The sequence below is a fragment of the Schistocerca cancellata genome, chromosome 7, assembly GCF_023864275.1.
Source record: "Schistocerca cancellata isolate TAMUIC-IGC-003103 chromosome 7, iqSchCanc2.1, whole genome shotgun sequence".
NCBI classification, from domain to species: domain Eukaryota; kingdom Metazoa; phylum Arthropoda; class Insecta; order Orthoptera; family Acrididae; genus Schistocerca; species Schistocerca cancellata.
Genome location: NC_064632.1, coordinates 354,334,162 through 354,355,867, shown reverse-complemented (window position 1 = coordinate 354,355,867; position 21,706 = coordinate 354,334,162). Strand labels below are relative to the sequence as shown.

General features: G+C 42.4%; 1 pseudogene; it reads right to left on the bottom strand.

Annotated features, from left to right (window-relative positions):
• Positions 1 to 3,151: 3,151 nt before the first annotated feature.
• LOC126092997 (5S ribosomal RNA) lies at positions 3,152 to 3,269 on the bottom strand (annotated as a pseudogene).
• Positions 3,270 to 21,706: the final 18,437 nt, after the last annotated feature.

Below are 21,706 nucleotides of genomic sequence, written 5' to 3'. Positions count from 1 at the left end.
GTAACAGAAGAAATACTGAATGTAATTGATGAAAGGAGAAAATATAAAAATGCAGTAAATGAAGCAGGCAAAAAGGAACACAAACGTCTCAAAAATGAGATCGACAGGAAGTGCAAAATGGCTAGGCAGGGATGGCTAGAGGACAAATGTAAGGATGTAGAGGCGTATCTCACTAGGGGTAAGATAGATACTGCCTACAGGAAAATTAAAGAGACCTTTGGAGAAAAGAGAACCACTTGTACGAATATCAAGATCTCAGATGGAAACCCAGTTCTAAGCAAAGAAGGAAAAGCAGAAAGGTGGTGGGAGTATATGGAGGGTCTATACAAAGAGAATGGATAATATTATGGAAATAGAAGAGGATCTAGATGAAGATGAAATGGGAGATACGATACTGCATGAAGAGTTTGACAGAACACTGAAAGACCTGAGTCGAAACAAGGCCCTGGGAGTAGACAACATTTCATTAGAACTACTGACGGCTTTGGGAGAGCCAGTCCTGATAAAACTCTTCCATCTGGTTAGCAAGATGTATGAGACAGGCGAAATACCCTCAGACTTCAAGAAGAATATAATAATTCCGATCCCAAAGATAGCAGGTGCTGACAGATGTGAAAATTGCCGAACAATCAGTTTAATAAGTCACAGCTGCAAAATACTAACGCGAATTATATACAGACGAATGGAAAAACTAGTAGAAGCTGACCTCGGGGAAGATCAGTTAGGATTCCGTAGAAATGCTGGAACACGTGAGGCAATACTGACCCTACGACTTATTTTAGAAGCTATATTAAGGAAAGGCAAACCTACGTTTCTAGTATTTGTAGACTTAGAGAAAGCTTTTGACAATGTTGTCTGGAATAAACTCTTTCAAATTCTGAAGGTGGCAGGGGTAAAATACAGGGACCGAAAGGCTATTTACAATTTGTACAAAAACCAGATGGCAGTTATAAGAGTCGAGGGGCACGAAAGGGAAGCAGTGGTTATTCAATCTGTATATTTAGCAAGCAGTAAAGGAAACAAAAGAAAAATTCGGAGTAGGTATTAAAATCCCTGGAGAAGAAATAAAAACTTTGAGGTTCGCCGATGACATTGTAATTCTATCAGAGACAGCAAAGGACTTGGAAGAGCAGTTGAAAGGAGGATATAAGATGAACATCAACAAAAGCAAAACGAGGATAATGGAATGTAGTCGAATTAAGTCGGGTGATGCTGAGGGAATTAGATTAGGAAATGAGACACTTAAAGTAGTAAAGGAGTTTTGCTATTTGGGAAGCAAAATAACTGATGATTGTTGAAGTAGAGAGGATATAAAATGTAGACTGGCATTGGCAAGGAAAGCGTTTCTGAAGAAGAGAAATTTGTTAACATCGAGTATAGATTTAAGTGTGAGGAAGTCGTTTCTGAAAGTATTTGTATGGAGCGTAGCCATGTATGGAAGTGAAACATGGACGATAAGTAGTTTCGACAAGAAGAGAATAGAAGCTTTCGAAATGTGGTGCTATAGAAGCATGCTAAAGATTATATGGGTAGATCATATTACTAATGAGGAGGTATTGAATAGGATTGGGGAGAAGAGGAGTTTGTGGCACAACTTGACTAGAAGAAGGGATCGGTTGGTAGGACATGTTCTGAGGCATCAAGGGATCACCTATTTAATATTTGAGTGCCGCGTGGAGGGCGAAAATCGTAGAGGGAGACCAAGAGATGAATACACTAAACAGATTCAGAAGGATGTAGGTTGCAGTAGGTACTGGGAGGTGAAGAAGCTTGCACAGGATAGAGTATCATGGAGAGCTGTATCAGACCAGTCTCAGGACTGAAGACCACAACAACAACATAATGCGTGGAAACATGCGGTCAGGGGAACTGTAAAAATTTCTATGCATTTCAGCTAAGAATCATGGAAATGGACATAATGTGCCTGATACTGTTAAGGAGGACGCAAGAGCGATGAAGGCGGGCACGTCAGCTCGATGGAACGCGGCGTCATGCGTTATGGCAACGTAAACGCTATTTTCGGTACTTGGAGGAATAGCGCGCCTGTGTCGTCTGCTAGCCGCTTTGTGTTCGTGGCGCTGTGCGCGCTGCAGTGCGCATGCGCGCATCTGCGGCCGCTTGCTTTTGATTGGCTTGCGCGACGCGAACTGACAACAGCGCTTCGGTTTTCTAGACCCGAACAGTATCGCTTCCGAATGCATACTGAATAATGCAGGGGCTCTAATTCGAGTACTACACCGTTTGGTGGCCTTGAGTACCGAAACGATGGGCACAATGGCGGAAAGATACAGAATAGGCACCCAGGAGCGCTGCGCTTATGTCCTCTTCATGTAGAGGGCGCTGCCGTCGGGTGGTCGTCGTAGAGGGTTTCGGTCGGGGTGCAATTGGCTGACGTCTTCTGTGCAGCCTTCTCTGCGCTAACGTTCTCGTACGGCGTGTAAGCGCTTGACTTTACGTCGGAACCATTTTCAGTGGGCCGCTGAGTGGAAGCCGGAATTTCGAGGAGTGGTACGACAATCTCTTTTTCTTTGTGGTGATGACAGTGGTGTTGGTGTGTGTGTGTGGAGGGGGGGGGAGGGGAGAGGGGGGCGCATCGGTGGCGTCCTCAGTCTCCTGGCCCCATGGGACCTCGAGGACTTCCTCTCCTGTGCCAATCTCTTCATCTCATAGTACCATTTACACCGAATGACCTCAGTTACGTTTTAGACGTATTCCTATATTCACATTTTACCCACGACAGCTCTCTCTGGTACTTTTGAAAACTTCCCCTGATGTCTTAACGTGTGTGCTATGATCCAGTCAACTCTTCTTATCAGAAATTTCCGCGAGTCTCTTTCCTTGACAGTTTTGCAAAGAAGCTCACCATTGTTTATATATGCAACATCATACCTCAAACACTTCGATTCCGTAATTGTAATTCCTAGGTATTTAAAACTAAACCAAACTGTTCGAACAGGCCTTGGAAGGCCCAACAGTACTGACCAGCAGCCGTGTCATCCTCAGCCCACAGGTGTCACTGGATGCGGATGTGGAGGGGCATGTGGTCAGCACACCGCTCTCCCGACCGTATGTCAGTGTACGAGACCGGAGCCGCTGCTTCTCAGTCAAGTAGCTCCTCAGTTTGCCTCACAAGGGCTGAGTGCACCCCGCTTGCCAACAGCGCTCGGCATACCGGATGGTCACCCACACAAGTTCTAGCCCAGCCCGACAGCACTTAACTTCGGTGATCTGACGGGAACCGGTGTTACCATTGCGGCAAGGCTGTTGGCATTCCTAGGTATTTAGTTGAGTTAATAGCCTTTTAATTGTCTGGCTTATCGTGTAACTGAAAGTTAGCTCATATTTTTTCGTAATGATGTGGATGGCATCACAGTTTTCCGTATTCAGAGACAACTGCCACTTTTCGCGCCACATCTGTATATAGTCAAATCATTCTGCAAATAGTTCTCATCTTCTGATGACTTTACTATACAGTAAATGACAGCATCATCTGCAAACAATCTAAGAGGGCTGCTCAGCTTGTCTCCTGCATGGTTTATGTTAAGCAGTAACAGCAATGAGGTTATGATACTTCCTTGGAGAACGCCGGATATCACTTCTGTTTTACTTGATGACTTTCCAACGTTTACTACGTACTGTGACATTTTTGAAAGAAAATCACGAATCCAGTAGCACGACCGAAGTGATAGCCCACAGCTGCCCGGTTTAGTTGGACGTCTCTTGTAAGGAAGGGTGTCAAAAGCCTTCTGGAAATCTGGAAATGTGGACTCAATTTGCGCTCCCATCGATAGTACTCACTACTTCGTGCGAGTAAACAGATAGTTGTGCTTCACAAGAACGATAGTTTCTGAATCCGTGATTTGTGTCAATAGCCCTTTTTCCTCAAGGTAGTTCCTCATGTTGAACACAGCGGGCCTATATGTTCCACAATTCCGCTGAAAATCGGCGTCAGCGATAGGAGCCTGTAATTTAGTGGATTACTCCTTCCTTTCTTGACTATTGGTGTCACTTGTGAAACTTTCCAGACTTTTGTTGCTAGCTATGGAGGTATTGTATTAGCATAATCTCAAACGTACCTGTCTGGTACACTATCTAGACCGGAAGACTTAACCTGTATTAAGTTACACTCCTGGAAATTGAAATAAGAACACCGTGAATTCATTGTCCCAGGAAGGGGAAACTTTATTGACACATTCCTGGGGTCAGATACATCACATGATCACACTGACAGAACCACAGGCACATAGACACAGGCAACAGAGCATGCACAATGTCGGCACTAGTACAGTGTATATCCACCTTTCGCAGCAATGCAGGCTGCTATTCTCCCATGGAGACGATCGTAGAGATGCTGGATGTAGTCCTGTGGAACGGCGTGCCATGCCATTTCCACCTGGCGCCTCAGTTGGACCAGCGTTCGTGCTGGACGTGCAGACCGCGTGAGACGACGCTTCATCCAGTCCCAAACATGCTCAATGGGGGACAGATCCGTAGATCTTGCTGGCCAGGGTAGTTGACTTACACCTTCTAGAGCACGTTGGGTGGCACGGGATACATGCGGACGTGCATTGGCCTGTTGGAACAGCAATTTCCCTTGCCGGTCTAGGAATGGTAGAACGATGGGTTCGATGACGGTTTGGATGTACCGTGCACTATTCAGTGTCCCTCGACGATCACCAGTGGTGTACGGCCAGTGTAGGAGATCGCTCCCCACACCATGATGCCGGGTGTTGGCCCTGTGTGCCTCGGTCGTATGCAGTCCTGATTGTGGCGCTCACCTGCACGGCGCCAAACACGCATACGACCATCATTGGCACCAAGGCAGAAGCGACTCTCATCGCTGAAGACGACACGTCTCCATTCGTCCCTCCATTCACGCCTGTCGCGACACCACTGGAGGCGGGCTGCACGATGTTGGGGCGTGAGCGGAAGACGGCCTAACGGTGTGCGGGACCGTAGCCCAGCTTCATGGAGACGGTTGCGAATGGTCCTCGCCGATACCCCAGGAGCAACAGTGTCCCTAATTTGCTGGGAAGTGGCGGTGCGGTCCCCTACGGCACTGCGTACGATCCTACGGTCTTGGCGGGCATCCGTGCGTCGCTGCGGTCCGGTCCCAGGTCGACGGGCACGTGCACCTTCCGCCGACCACTGGCGACAACATCGATGTACTGTGGAGACCTCACGCCCCACGTGTTGAGCAATTCGGCGGTACGTCCACCCGGCCTCCCGCATGCCCACTATACGCCCTCGCTCAAAGTTCGTCAACTGCACATACGGTTCACGTCCACGCTGTCGCGGCATGCTACCAGTGTTAAAGACTGCGATGGAGCTCCGTATGCCACGACAAACTGGCTGACACTGACGGCGGCGGTGCACAAATGCTGCGCAGCTAGCGCCATTCGACGGCCAACACCGCGGTTCCTGGTGTGTCCGCTGTGCCGTGCGTGTGATCATTGCTTGTACAGCCCTCTCGCAGTGTCCGGAGCAAGTATGGTGGGTCTGACACACCGGTGTCAATGTGTTCTTTTTTCCATTTCCGGGAGTGTATTTAAACTGCTTCGCCAACTGAGGATAGCTACTTCTAAGTTATGTAGGCAGTTATTTTTGATTGGAATTCTGCAATGCTTCCTTTGTCTTCTTTGCTGAAGAAATTTCGAAAAACTAAGTTTAATAAACGGGCTTTAGAGACGCTGTCATCGGTAGTGTTACCGTTGGCATCGCGCAGTGAAAGTATTGATTGTGTCGTGCCAGGGGTGTGCTTTATAAACAACAGAAGTATCTTTTGATTTTGTGTCAGATGTCGAGACAAGTTTCGCTGTGGAAGCTATTGAAAGAATCTTGCACTGAAGTTCGCCCTAAATTTAGAGCTTCAGTAAAACATCGCCAATAAAGGAAATTTTAAGTTCTTTTAAATTTGGCGTACTTTTTGCGTCGCTTCTGCAACAGTGTTCTGGCCTGTTTTCAGTATCGTGTGAGATCAGTACCATCTTCACTTAATTTATTCGGCATAAGTCTCTCAGTTGCCGCAGATACTGTTTCCTTATATTTAAGCCACGTCTGGTCTATACTTAGGGCCTACATAGTTGGGAAGGAGTGGATACTGTCTCTTAAGATGGAGCCATACGATGCTTTTACTTTTGGTGGATTTGGATGTTGCAGTGGTGAGACTCGTTACAATGACCTTGTTTCCGCTACGACGCTCCCTCCTTGCTCACAATTACTTACTGCTAAGAAGCCAAGTATGTTTCCGCAACCATTTACATTGGGAATGGGCTCCTGATCTAACTACTCAAAACAATTTTAGGAGAAAGCATGGTACAACTTCTGACGATGTTTTTATACTACCACCGGATTTCGACATGTACTGTATTTTCGCCAACATACCGAGGGTGGATTGAAGCCGCCGCCAACTATCCGTAAATTGTATGAGTAGGATACATATTTGAGATGATACCAAGTTTACTTAGAACTGTTCAGCAACGGAATCATCTGGGTCGGTAGATCAGTAAAAGGAGCCAATTATTAACTTCTTCCGGTTGTCAAATATAACTTCCACCCATATTAACTCATAGGAACTATCTAATTCAATTTCTCTACAAGATAAACTACTTCTAATAGCAACAAACACGCCACCACAAACTTCATTTAATCTATCCTTTATGAACACAGTAGGTCCTTTGTAAAAATTTATACTAATCTTAACTCTGGCTTCAGTCGACTTTCGGTACCTACAACGATTTGGGTGTCAATGCTTTCTATCAGCGCTTAGAGCTCTGGTAATTTAGCAACACAGCTACGACAAAAAAGTTTTCAATGGTGCTGACTCATAGTCATAAAGTATTTTTTGAGAGAATACACCACCGTTTTACTTCATATTACAGTATTTATCTACTGTACAACCTAGATTTTGGCTTTTATACCATTATAAAGTACAATGCTAACAGTTCTTGGACCATTAACACGTCATATCTGGCAAAGTCAGCCCGAAGCAAGTAAACAAGACTGAATGACATGTTAATTGGCTAAAAACTTTTAGCATTGCACTCGACAATGCTATAAAAGCCGAAATCTAGATTCTACAGAAGACAGAAGGAAGAGAAACACAGGAACATACGGTCAAATGATTGTGTATTCTCAAAAAACAAAAAACAAAAAAGAAAGAAGACGATTTACAACTACAATACGCTACGGATTTTTGCTGTGTCCACCCCATTTCTGCTTTCGTTCAGCATCCTTTGAAACTGAAGCCCTTTCTGCACATTCCTGAGATCTGCTAACCAACAAAACCGCACAGTCAATTCCGCTCAGTCCCCGTTACCCGTATAGCCTCCTTCTGTGTATATTAGATCCTTAACCTATTAAGCGGAACCCTTCTTTTTCTATTCCCACACAGTCTAGATTTCTCTTACATACAACGCTATGCTCCAAGCGTACATTTTCGAAAATTTATTCCTGAAAGTAAGACCGATGTACGACACTAGCATTCATCTTTTGTCCAAGAATGCTCTATTTGCGTGCGCTAGTTTGTTTTTTACTCCCTCCTTGCTTCGCCCGTCACGGTTCATTATACATCCAAGGTAGCAGAATTAGTTCAATTCGTCTTGTTCGTGGTCCCCAATTATAAGTTTATCACCAATCTCGGCCACACATTGAGAGGCACCCACATGCCTTGCTCATACTGTGGCATCAAGCAGTCAGGCCTGCAAGATGAGTGGTCTGCCAAGCGAGTGGATTCATTCTTATTTATCGAGTAACATGAACTCTCGTACTCACAATTGAGTTACAAATTATCCTCCTGTGTGAATAATACGCAACGGAAACGCATATCTGACTATCAGTAATTTACAGCACTCTGACTGTTCACTACGCACTGGCAATACCACATTTTCTTTTTGTCTTTTATTTATCGGCTTTTATCAGCACGTGGCCATCGCACTGAATACGAGTGGCACACACATTATAAATCCGGGACATCATGACAACATAGAGTTTGAAGGAAAAGTCCACCAGTCTTTTTCTTTTCACTAACTTATTTATTCCGATAAATTCTATAACCTAAACACACAAATTCTATAAACTACAACAATAACACATGAGAAATTCCGCCCAGTGGGCATGGCTTAACATTGGTGATTCTCTACCTTTTGGTCTCGTAATTATTTAACGCTACAGTGCACTTTCTGGATAGGATGGTGGATCTTTTAGTATTTCTCTCACTCCGACTCTCACAATCATCATCACGAAACTTTCCTCCAGACCGAGCGGTACAGAAGGAACAAGCATAACCCACTAATCTTTTGAAACTACCTCGCTACTCTCCCATGCAAACCACACATACCCAAATTACAAGACATACACCACACTACGACATGGAATACAAACACTAAATAGTCACAACACTATCACTTTCAGCTTTCCCACTACAATTAATATTTATCCCAGTTTCACAAGACACTGCCCCACTTTGTAATTCTACTTTCCTACTATGAACTCTGGAGATATATGCACGTCTTCCTGTGCAATGCAAGCCATGTGGCGTTGCTGGATAGACGGCCGACTCACCTTGCTTGTCTCTCAGAGTTTGAATCTAGCGTCACACGGAATCATATCACGCAAAGTGATATTAAGAACGTATTCATCACACACGCGAGTCCTCAACTGATACCATGGACGAGTACTTCTCTTTATCTTTTGTCTCATACACAGTTTGAGACTCACACAGTACTCACCACGTGGAAGTACTCGTCTCTAATTTCAAGTCCTGCACACGCCATTTCTTAAATATTTCAACTTATGGTACACACGCTATTTCTTAAGTATTTCAACTTATTGTACACACGCTAGTAATTCAGCTTAACTTAAGCACACGGAAGTATTTCAAATTATTGCTACACGTGGTTTCATTGTGACCGTTGGTCACTTCCGAAGATTCCTACAATCCCATTAATATTACCTGCCTGACATTTAATTCTCCCCACAAAAGTTCCTGAAATAGAGAAATTATTATTTCAAACTACTCTTAAATATTCCACATGCATACCATGTCTCCACTCTTTCCTCATTATGGAGCACAACTAAAAAAGGTCTTAACAGCACAAGATCCAGCGGCAGAGTGCCGAAAACATGGCCGTTCTCGCTCTCCACCTCTGCTGAAGTGGGGGAGCACCTTACTACCCTGTTGGTCAGCCACATTTCAGGCGCTCAAAGCTCAGGTAAATTTCATCTCTTTGGTCCCACCAAAGGTGGCCAAAGGATCGACTCAAAGATGATCATATATTCACATTCACTACCTGTGGTTAGCAGACGACCATACATTCATTCATTTCAAAAAATCTCACCAAACTGGACGTAGGGATTTACTTTGTGGGAGTGCACATGTGATCAATTAAATAAATAAATTGTCATTCTTTCCCACACTGGTATCCGGCTTCGCTGTATTAATTGAAATTGAGTTATTTTACAAAAAAAAATGTGTTGTTCTGACAAAAATAATTAAGTATGTTGTACCTATTTTCAATGTCGGGCGGTACTGTACCCTTTCAACATAATTACTTTCATCTTTCTTTGGTTCACTTTCAATTCATATTCTGTGTTCAGCAGACTATTCATTCTGTTCAGTATGTCCTGCCAATTTTCCCTCGCTTTCACTAATGATAGCAACGTCATCAGCGAATCTTATCGTTGATGTTCTTTCATGCTGAATTTAATCCCACTCCTGAACCTACATTTTGTTTCCGTGATTGGTTCTTCGACGTATAGACTAAACAGCAGGAGAGAACGATTACATTCCGGTCTTACAGCCTTTTTTATCCGAGAATTTCGTTCTTGATCTGTCTTTCTTATTGTTCCTTCTTGGTTCTCGTGCATACTGTGTCATACCCATCCTTCCCTATAGCTGACACCTATTTTTCCCAAAATTTCGAGTATTATCGAGGGCTTTTTATAAGTCGGAAAATACTCTACAAAGTTGTGTTGATTTTTTTAAAGCCTTGCCTCCATAATCATTTGCAACTTCAGTACCGCCTGTCCGCCTCTCTAGTGTGTTTAACCTCCCCATAGCCAACCTGTTTGTTTCGTAAGAGAGCCTCAATTTTCCTTTTCATTTTTCTGTTAATTATTCTTGTCAGCAACTTCGATGCTCTCATCTGCCCTTACTGTATTAGGAGTTGCGTAGATGATACTCTTGCGAAAGTCTGATTATATAAACCAACTTGAATATTCGTTCGTTTGCCTTTCCCCTAGTGATTTTCGTTATTCCGAAGACATGCTCTCCATGCCTGCCGCGTTATTTGATACCACATGTTCCAAACCTCTGTCAAACTACTCTTACTATACTGGGTCCCCTACGTCTTCCATATTGACTCCTATTTCTTCTTCTATCACTTCCTCCTCGTAAAGGATTATAGTGTATCCTTTCTACGTTTCGGCTCTCTTACTCTCTAGTGTATCCTTTCCAGCTTTCCTCTCTCTCTCTCTCTCTCTCTCTCTCTCTCTCTCTCTCTCCTCTACGGTTAACAGCGGTATTCCTCCTGCGCTCTTAATCATGTCACTTTTGCCTCTAATTTCACCGGCTGTAGTATTTATTTTCTTGTGCTGAAGATGTCTTTTCGACTACCATTTCTTTTTCAGGTTCTTCGCATTCTTCCTGCTGCCACCTTCTCCATAGCTTCCCTGCACTTCCTATTCATTTGATTCGCAAGTGACTTACACTGCTGTGTTCCTACCTTATCTTGAGCATTTTCGTACTTCCTTCTTTCGTCGATCAATTAAAGTACTCCTTTTGTTACCCAAGGTTTCTTTGCTGTTCTCTTCCTTATAGTTATGTTTGTCTGTCCAACTTGTGTGATTGCCCTTTTTAGAGATACCCATTCCTCTTCAGTTGATCTGCCTATTATGTTATTCATTATTGCTGTATCTACAGCCTCAGAGAACTTAAAACACAGCTGGTCATTTGTCACTACTTCAGTATCCCACATTTTCTCACGTTGATTCTTCCTGGTGGTTCTCTTAAAATTCAGTCTACTCTTCGTCATTATTAAACTGTGGTCTGAGTGTATATCTTTTTCTGGGTAGCCTTAAGTTCCGAGATCTGATTTAGGATCTCTGTCTCACCATGATTTAATAGAGCTAGTGCTCATGCTTCCCGGTGTACTGTTTCTCCTGGGTGGACTTGGGTTTTAAAAAAATGTAAACTAAATATTAGGACAAATTTTGTAAATAATCGACAAGTACGCCAAATAAGAAAAGATAGAACTACAATGGACATGTTATTACATGGATTATTGCGCTTCTATGAATGAAATATCTTTCCTTTGTCATTTGCTTATCTTATCTGCTTGGAGTCGGACCTAAGAGGACGTTCTTTTGTAAAGCTCATCTTGCTGTACCAGCAGATAATGTAAGTTGTACTTAAAACCCGAAAAAACATATGGTTATTTTGTCAAAAGAATTTTTGTATGTGGTCAATCTATTGTAAATCTGATACCCTTATTGTCTTAAGTAGATATGGGCCTTAACAAAGAATTTTCATTGTTAGGTGCCATCTTAGAAAAACCTTTAACATTTTTCTTTCAGCTCATCTACGAGACGTGCCGTCGGTTAGGACAATTAACTTTATTTCAGATCCCACGTGACCGGACGCAGCTACTAATAAATTAACAATTTTATTTACAGATTTTTCTTTATATAACGAGAGAACATCCCAGGCAGAAAAGGTCTGGTCACAGGATTCCAGTTCCATTATAGGATTTCATTTGTAGATGCTACTCTTGTTATATTATACTGGGGGAATCGAGACGAAACCACGATGTATCGACGATTACGTAACTACCCTGAGAACTGAGCTAGTTTACTGAGTGCTTATACACATTGGGCTAAATTAAACAACGTATTACCCTGTTAATAATATTCCTACATTAGTTATTTCTCTTCTATGCTGAGCCATTGCATTAATGTGTGTTTCTTTTTGTATAAGTCACGGCTCATATTTTATTTTATTACATTACACTAATAGTCACAAAACGAATAAAAATTTTTTATTGTATTACATTACACTTGGCGCCGGTAGTAAGTGCTCTGCAGCATCTATGATTGAATGTTTAAAGAATTCTTATCAGTACGTTTTTTTGTGTTTAAACAGCTCGGTGCATATCCACCAATAACTGAATTCACTGAACACTTACTAGTGGGGCCGAAATTGAAACTGGAATCCTACGACCTAGCTCCATGGTTGTAATTGATTACCTGTATGTGTACTAGAAATAGTGAACTGTAATTAATGCATAAAAGGTTTCTGTTTTATGTACCATACGCATAGGAACTACAGCAAGCTGATAGAAAACTGAATGAGTGATCACAGACCAGCGCTGTTTCTTTCATCTGACATAGACCGTAAGGTAAGGAACCGAATGCTCGCGACCAGGTTTCTAATTAAAGCTAGTCAGTAGCATGCAATTAAAACAATCTCTACACATAGCTTTCTTCTAGTTTTCAATTGTCACTATTAGTGTAGGCAGTGTTGAGTAGTTATAGTCTGAATTTTGTGTGTGAACTGATTAGTATCAGCTAGCAACATGGTAAGGTCAAATACTAGACCTAACCGTGTGGAGGTTGAGAATTTTGAAAGTGATGACCAATTAGAGAATATTGCTGGATCATTGGCAGGAGGGTCGGGAGCTAATGATAATGAACAAGCTACGATCCCACATGATAGTGTAGTATCGCAGATTGACATTTCTCAACCGAGTATACAATCGCTGGGCGGACAACAGGATGTCGAGACTGCGACCGAAATCAACTGCGAGAAAGGAGACGAAAATGTTCGCGCGCAGGTCGACTTCGCAAATCCAAGCGATATGCTTGCACAGCTATTCCGAAAATTAGAATTAATGGAACAGCAGAGGGAAAGAGAGCGCGAGGCGGATATACAACGCCAGAATGAGTTTTTCGAAAAAGTTGAGACTAGCCTAATCGCCACAGTGGACGAGCTGTTAGTCAAACGCGAACAAGCGTTGATACAAAAACTGAATCGTGCTATTGACGATAGGGATCAACGCATATTAGAACATGTTAACAGCGAGATAGAAAAGGTTGAATCTGAGGTATCGGAAGTGAAGAAAAATGTACAGGAATTACCCGAGAAAGTAAATACTTTGGGTGGAGAGGTATCAGAGGTCAAAGAGGTGCAGGAATCCCTCGATGCCAAAGTTAAGCAATTAACCAAAGGCATCGAGGAAATCTCTTTAACTATTGAGCGAAAGGTAGAAGCTGAAGTGAAGCTTATAATGCTTGACCATGTTGAACACAAGAGTCAGCAAAGTACCTCCATGAACCACGAACCCGTAAGACCCGAGATTACAGAAAAGGCAGTGAATGACTGTGATAATAGAGTCATGAACTGTGCCGCCCCTAGTCCCTGTTGCAGCCGTGCATGTAATGCACAGCAGGGCGAAAATTATGATTCAAATCGAGGCGCGTGCGGAAACCCACTAGCAAACAGTGTAACTGTCAGTCCATATGCAGCGAATACAGGTAAAAATAACCCGATAATCGTTCGCAATGAAGCACACACTGTGACTACACTGAAACAGGAAGAGTCATTACTGAAACATATACAATTTCAGGTATTTTCCGAAGAGAAAAAATCCTGTCATCCAGTAATATTTATAAAAAGTTTTAAGAATGTGATACCTGCATCGTGGCAGGAAAGGTAAAAGATCTCATATATTACCGGAGATGCCGCATTATGGGCATCTGAAGTTGCAGAGAACTGTCATTATTTTTGTGAGTTCGAACAACAATTTTTAGTATTGGAGGGCAGCGTGGAGGGTAAAAATCGTAGGGGGAGACCAAGAGATGAATACACTAAGCAGATTCAGAAGGATGTAGGTTGCAGTAGGTACTGGGAGATGAAGAAGCTTGCACAGGATAGAGTAGCATGGAGAGCTGCATCAAACCAGTCTCAGGACTGAAGACCACAACAACAATGTTCAAGTAGAAGTTACCGAGGAGAACCAGTCAACAAACTGCAGGGGGTCGATGTAAGCCTTCGGCACTCGACCACCAGGAACAGAAGCGAAGGCAGATTCGAAAATGATAATAATCGGATTGCTATGCTGCACTATAATGACAGCCTGGATTTGCGGGAGGAATTAATCACCAAACCACGTAAATGTTCTGACCAGCAAACAGAGATTGTGCAGGCCGCAGTACACGTGAAAGGTCTCTGTTGGATACCTTTCATGTTAATTTCTTAAATCTGTTGTCATTTACGGCATAAATTCCTCTTCTAGATTTACTGTGGTGTTTCTGACTATCTGGGAGGAGACTGAGCAGTGGAACGTGTTACTTTTACACATAAACAAGAACGAGCTGTCACACTACCAAACTTTAAAACACAGTTTATATGTAATTCATGTCACACAGTCTCATACGGAACTGACATCCGCTTTCTTTTATATACTGTATATGATAAGATACTGTCATCCCCCTTCCCTTCTGTGTGAGAGGATGTATGAGGAAATGTATTTCTAGTTGCATGCTTGATGGTAGCAGACAAGCCTATCTGCTAGAGAACAGTAGGACCAACGTCGGAAGAGGTAGCTAGTGAAACAATGTCAATTGTAGAAGCATCAGCGTGTGCTATGTAAGAAAAGAAAAAAAAAATACTAGCAACCGCATCAGGACTATGTCAATGTGCAATTTTGTTTATCAGTTAACAATTTAAGGAGAAAAAGACTATACAATTGGAGTTTGACTACTGACATAGTAATTTATTTTGTTCTGATATAAAAAAGTAGTTTTAAAAAGTTAATGTGTGAAGACTATAGCTGTGCAGCAAAGATGACTTCACGAAATAATATGAATGGTAATATCGTGTGACGCTAAATGTTTTACACAGGGAACTCGGTAGTAAGTGTGAACCAAAGTGAATCTACCTTTGGACACCAACCATAGTGAGAAGGTAGAAAACACAGTGTGTGTTATACAACTGTGTACGTGCGTGTTGCGGACGACGGTACAGAGTTGGAGTTTATGTAAAGTGACTACAAAAGTGCACAGGACATTCTAAGAGTGCCAAACTTAGCTAGTCACGGAGTAATAAACTGTATAATTTTCTAATGAATTTGACAGAAAACACATCGTGTCCCGAAAACTGGACTAAAGGTTACTCGGAAACTTGAATACGTTACAGAACATTAAAACAAACTTTTGTGTTAGCAGAAGAGCCAACAGCGTGTTACGAGTGGAGGCCGAAATGCACGCGTTTTAGCTCACGCAGGCTGGCGTGAGGAGGGAAGAACTACACTGACGTGAGGTCTGACACATGACAAGGAATGATAATTCAGAAAGCGGACGTTATTAATTTGATACTTAACTTTAATCCATTAATGATGAACGTCGCTCTTTACGGTACATGATTCAAGATTTTAAACATGGCTGCAACAGCAACTGTTGAAATTCTTCACGATAAAGGATGACAGCCAAAAACAGTTGCAGGATAAAAATTTATTAAAATCTTGACCAAGGTTTCGGTACATATAAATATACCTTCATCAGAAGTAAAAAATCTAAAATTACATCATGCAATGGAGATTACAGTCATGTTGTACTAATGGAGAAGATGTCTTAATTATTGACGACGCCTTTGGCACAATTGTTTTATTAATCTCCATTGCATGATGTAATTTTAGGTTTTTTACTTCTGATGAAGGTATATTTATATGTACCGAAACCTCGGTCAAGATTTTAATAAATTTTTATCCTGCAACTGTTTTTGGCTGTCATCCTTTATCGTGAAGTACATGATTCACAATATTATCTGTTCAGAATACATTCTTGGAGATGGTAATTATAGTAACTGACCTTGCTAGGTCGCAGCAAATGACGTAGCTGAAGGCTATGCTAAACTGTCGTCTCTGTAAATGAGAGCGTATGTAGACAGTGAACCATCGCTAGCAAAGTCGGCTGTACAACTGGGGCGAGTGCTAGGGAGTCTCTCTAGACTAGACCTGGCGTGTAGCGGCGCTCGGTCTGCAATCACTGATAGTGGCGACACGTGAGTCCGACGTGTACTAACGGACCGCGGCCGATTTAAAGGCTACCACCTAGCAAGTGTGGTGTCTGGTGGTGACACCACATTCCTCCCCCGCAAATCGGCGTACGGTTATGGTATAAGGCCTACGGCCGCCATGAGGAGGACCCCATGTTGAGGTATGCGACGAGGTGGGGAGCATAACAGGCGAGGCTGTGCCACCCGCACTCTGCCATTCGGACCGCGGGGATCTAGAAACGCCTGAAAACCTGCTCCAGGGTGCACGCCAACATGCGGTGTATGCGCCCGTAGAGAGACAGGAGGGGCCGAAGGGTCGACCTCCATCGGGCCGGGGCACCCGACGGGCGAAGACGACATATGGTCGGGAGCGGGCAAGAGTTCCACGTCGGAGGACAACTGGTCACGGGGAGCGATCGGTGGCGCGTGACCTAGGGGGGCGCCCGGCGGCTGCAGCGACACGTCCACTGCGGGCGTCGCCGGCGGGAGAACGGGCGGCGGAGGCGGCGCGTCGCCATGGGGCAAAATGGAAGGCAGCGTCGGTAACACCTGGGGCTGAGGCGAGCCAGTAGATGGGTCCCCGGGGCGCTGACCGGACGGCACCGTCGCTGAAAGCAGACGGCGAGCGGCAGATCCCGTGCGAGGACAGAGGCGCAGCTGATTGAGATGCCGGCGCACCGCACCAGAGGCCCCCAAAACCAGATACATAGCGCGTCCGAGGCAGCGAAGAATGCGCCCTTCGAGCCAACGCCGTGATAGTGGCGGTACCCTGTTAATAATATTCCTACATTAGTTATTTCTCTTTTATGCTGAGCCATTGCATTAATGTGTGTTTCTTTTTATGTAAGTCACGGCTCATTTTTTATTTCTTTGCATTACACTAAGTCACAAAACAAATAAAATTTTTTTATCTTATTACATTACACCCGCCTTTTCCTGGAATACCTCTTCTTCTTATGATTTTTTAACAGTTTGTCCACTATTACGAGTTAAAGATTATTGCAATAGTCTACTAGTCTTTCTCCTCTCTCATTCCTTCTACTGACCCCATATTTTCCAGTGACCTCTGTTTCTTCCCTTATCTCAGTACTACTCAGGGCACAGTGACATAGCGGTAAAGTATGTGCCTGGAAACCTATATGTCGCGGGATTGAATCCCGGATGGACCATGGGTACTGCAGTTCAGTGTTGTAATCTAGCGTTCACCTCTCAGCCACACGTGGTTCGGATTCTACGTTAAAGTGTAGTTATCCTCTCTCCAGGTAAATAACTGGCTTAGGTTAGGAACACAGAAGTCGCCGAAGTGCTGTGCAACTGAAAGACATGCACCACGCCATTGAATCTTAGGAAATTATTATCCCCATGGCAACTGAATCTCAATGTAGACAAGTGTAAAGTGCTGCGAATACATAGAAAGATAGATCCCTTATCACTTAGCTACAAAATAGTAGATCAGCAACTGGAAGCAGTTAATTCCATAAATTATCTGGGAGTACGCATTAGTAGTGATTTAAAATGGAACGATCATATAAAGTTGATCGTCGGTAAGGCAGATGCCAGACTGAGATTCATAGGAAGAATCCTAAGGAAATGCAATCCGAAAACAAAGGAAGTAGGTTACAGTACGCTTGTTCGCCCACTGCTTGAATACTGCTCAGCAGTGTGGGATCCGTACCAGATAGGGTTGATAGAAGAGATAGAGAAGATCCAACGGAGAGCAGCGCGCTTCGTTACAGGATCATTTAGTAATCGCGAAAGCGTTACGGAGATGATAGATAAACTCCAGTGGAAGACTCTGCAGGAGAGACGCTCAGTAGCTCGGTACGGGCTTTTGTCAAAGTTTCGAGAACATACCTTCACCGAAGAGTCAAGCAGTATATTGCTCCCTCCTACGTATATCTCGCGAAGAGACCATGAGGATAATATCAGAGAGATTAGAGCCCACACAGAAGCATACCGACAATCCTTCTTTCCACGAACAATACAAGACTGGAATAGAAGGGAGAACCGATAGAGGTACTCAGGGTACCCTCCGCCATACACCGTCAGGTGGCTTGCGGAGTATGGATGTAGATGTAGATGTAGATTAAATTATCATCTCCTTTTACATCCTGAGTTACCTATTCAGTGCCGTCATAATTCTCTATCTCATCGTCTTCTGTTTGTGATGTTGGCGTATATACCTCGATTAATTTTGTTAGTGTTGCTTTGCTGTCTATTCTGATTAGAATAATCCTGTCTCTGAATTGTTCAAAGTAACTCATTCTTTCACCTATCTTCATAACAAATACTGCACTCATTATAAAAGCAAAAGGAGAAACTTTGAATACTAGTGAATATGAAATATGAGTTGAGTCTTGACATACGTAAGCAGTGTAAATGTGATGAGAGGAAGAGTGTTAATCACTAATATCGATAAGAAAAGGGTAATGGATCAAGTGTGAACAATCGTGTGTGAATGACGACAATCAGAAATTGTTTTATAAGGTGTTTCAGCTACATTTTCCGTAATCGCAAAGAGAATTTTCCAGAAAGCCACGAACTAGAGTGAAAATGTTACTGCCAAAGTAGCGGCGGGTGCAAATATGGACTGAAACTGATACGCTTGAAATCTAGTCTAATAAACAGAGTCGAGCGGTTGAAGGCGCTTCAGTCCGGAACCACGCTGCTGCTACGGTCGCAGGTTCGAATCTGCCTCGGGCATGGATGTGTGTGATGTCCTTAGTTAGGTTTCAGTAGTTCTAAGTCTAGGAGACTGACGACCTCACATGTTAAGTCCCATAGTGCTTAGAGCCATTTTTTTTAATAAACAGAGGCTGTAATTAAGTACGTGGTAATCTGAGTAACTGAATGTAAACCGCCCGCTTTCTAGTATGTATAAATTAAAGTAAATGATAACCAATCAATGGTTATTAACCATCTTCTGTTTCACACACATACACACACACACACACACACACACACACACACACACACACACACACACCACGAAATATGTTATTTCGGATTCCCTTTAATGAAATTTTCGACCGATAAAATGCATTGAAGAATGTGGCGACTGGGGTGCAAGCTTACAGCTGGCTTATTTCATAAAACTCTAGACTAGAGGCGGATTATATATATCAACACGTAGTCTGGTTGTCTGGTATGGTAATCCAAACGCATTGTGATGTACTATTTTTGCTACCTGGAAGACTCCTAGTAAAGCAATAAAAGCTACTTAAATTCGCCAGTTGCTTTTCTTTACGATTGCGCGTGCACTTTTGCCTCCAGCAACTCACTCTCGTTGTACCATTAGCGTTCACAGAGATGTTATCGCAGATATCAGAACGGCTGACTGATTGATCAGCAAGTGTGTTGCAGCATCCAATTAAGCTGCCTGCCACAGCATCGTGCTCATATCGAGTAGTGGTTAGTATGAAGACCGATACAAGATGTCCTGCAACAGCACGCAACGGAAGAACACCGTCAAATTGTTGTGCCTGGGCACTAGGCCTAAGGTCAACACAACGCCACGTCGCTCAGACCTGTACTGAATGCTGGAAGTACGGTTATGGAAGACGGTCACTGTCCATCGTTCAAATATAAATATAGGAAGTACTATTGGCACAGGAATAAAGGAACTAAGATTGGTAGTAGCATATATCAATGGTGCAAGAATCATTCGAAATGGACATTTTTGGCACTGATGGTATGGTAAATTCTACAAACTGTTCAAGAAGTAAAAGAAAAGGAAAATCATCGTACAAACGTTTCAAAATATTAAAGTCTATTTTCTCGAGAATATGGATACACAAAATTATAATTCTCTCCCTTGCTTATTGTTATAAACCGTATAACGAAACAAAGTTACTACGTTGTACTTACGATTTCGTAGTATAAACAACATTTATGTAGTTTAGTAAGAGCAGAAGCATTATATGTATGCAGATAAATAATGCATATCTCGCAAAGTCGGTCTCAGTTGCCGGGCTGCCTCCTGTGTTCCTTTAGAACCTAGGATTGTTGAAGTGACAAGTTGCTGGAACATTATGTTGCTTTTAACAATTTTCTTTATTTATTTACTGTTCTTGACACAAATTTTACGGCACAACTTCTCAAATACACGTCATGTGCAACTTTCTTGAGGTAGACAATGAACATAGTCCAACAGAGAGCAACATATACCAACTTCAATAGCTACTAAACCACTTTGACGCCATATCAATGCTTTCTAATGCTATCTGAAGCACGTCAGACAGTATCTGACGCTTCTCTGATGCACTTGGCGCCAAAAATACATTATATATAATGCCTGCAGCTTCGAGTATCTTCTAGAACATGAAATAAATGGCTCTGAGCACTATGGGACTTAACATCTATGGTCATCAGTCCCCTAGAACTTAGAACTACTTAAACCTAACTAACCTAAGGACAGCACACAACACCCAGCCATCACGAGGCAGAGAAAATCCCTGACCCCGCCGGGAATCGAACCCGGGAACCCGGGCGTGGGAAGCGAGAACGCTACCGCACGACCACGAGATGCGGGCAACATGAAATAGTCTAAATATGCATGACTGTTTTAGTTGTAATTATTTTCCAAATTTAGTTTACATAACTTTTCTGAAAGTAACTGTTTACATGAAGATTTACATACCTAATCGTTAATAATAAAGGTTACAAATTTTCACAGTATCAGAAATAATATCTCGCTTTTACTGTATAATATTGATTTCATTATCAATGATAAAATTAGAAAAAAATATAAGTGAATACAGATATTTTGTTTGCATGAAAACTGAAGCAAAACAATACAATGTTTAGTCTAAATTTGTTTTTAGATCATTTAAGTTGACAACTATGATTGCTAATTTTCATGGTATGAGATCCATATTACAAAATGGATCGATTTGAATAATAAAAATATATTATGAAAAAAAATTTTGTGTTAAAAAATATGTTCTGAAATACTTTCAGATGAGAAGTATATAATTATGTAAGAAAATGAATCCAAGTCTGACTGGAATTTATACGGTATCGAAGATTTCGGTTGGCATGTGAAAGTTCCGAGGAAGCTAGGTCGATCACACAATACAGATGACAATATTTAGGAGATGATAAATATCCTTTTGCCTTAACTATTACGTTTTTTTTAATTAGCAAATGACGACCAAATACTTTTATTTTTCTTCCTCAGTGAAGCAATTTTCACTAAAAATTTTCTTCCTCTACATGCAAGGAAACTCAATTAAGCTGTTCACCCCAAAATTTTCCGGAATAGTTTACGATATCCCACCACGATGAAATATGGGAAAGTACTCACTAATTGACGTACGGTTTCTATGCAGTGCTGTAATAACTACAGAGATGTCAGTATTAACTTCGCGTTTTCAAATGGGATTGTAGTAATTTCTGCTGCTAGTATCGTAGTTAAAACAAGCGAATTCAACTGCTTTTCACTCTTGAAAATCCGATTACTAGTTTCGGATGATTCCATTATTCAGAAATTAACGTTTGTATGTCTCGAACGTAAATCTGGTTGCTGTCTTTTACAGAAGTTTTTGGTTTCATACCCCAATAAGGAAATACGTGACGGCATATAAGGAAGAAGCAGTGTGTTACACTGCCGCATACCGGTATAGAGGTGCACACAGGAAATGTAGGTTCATTCTG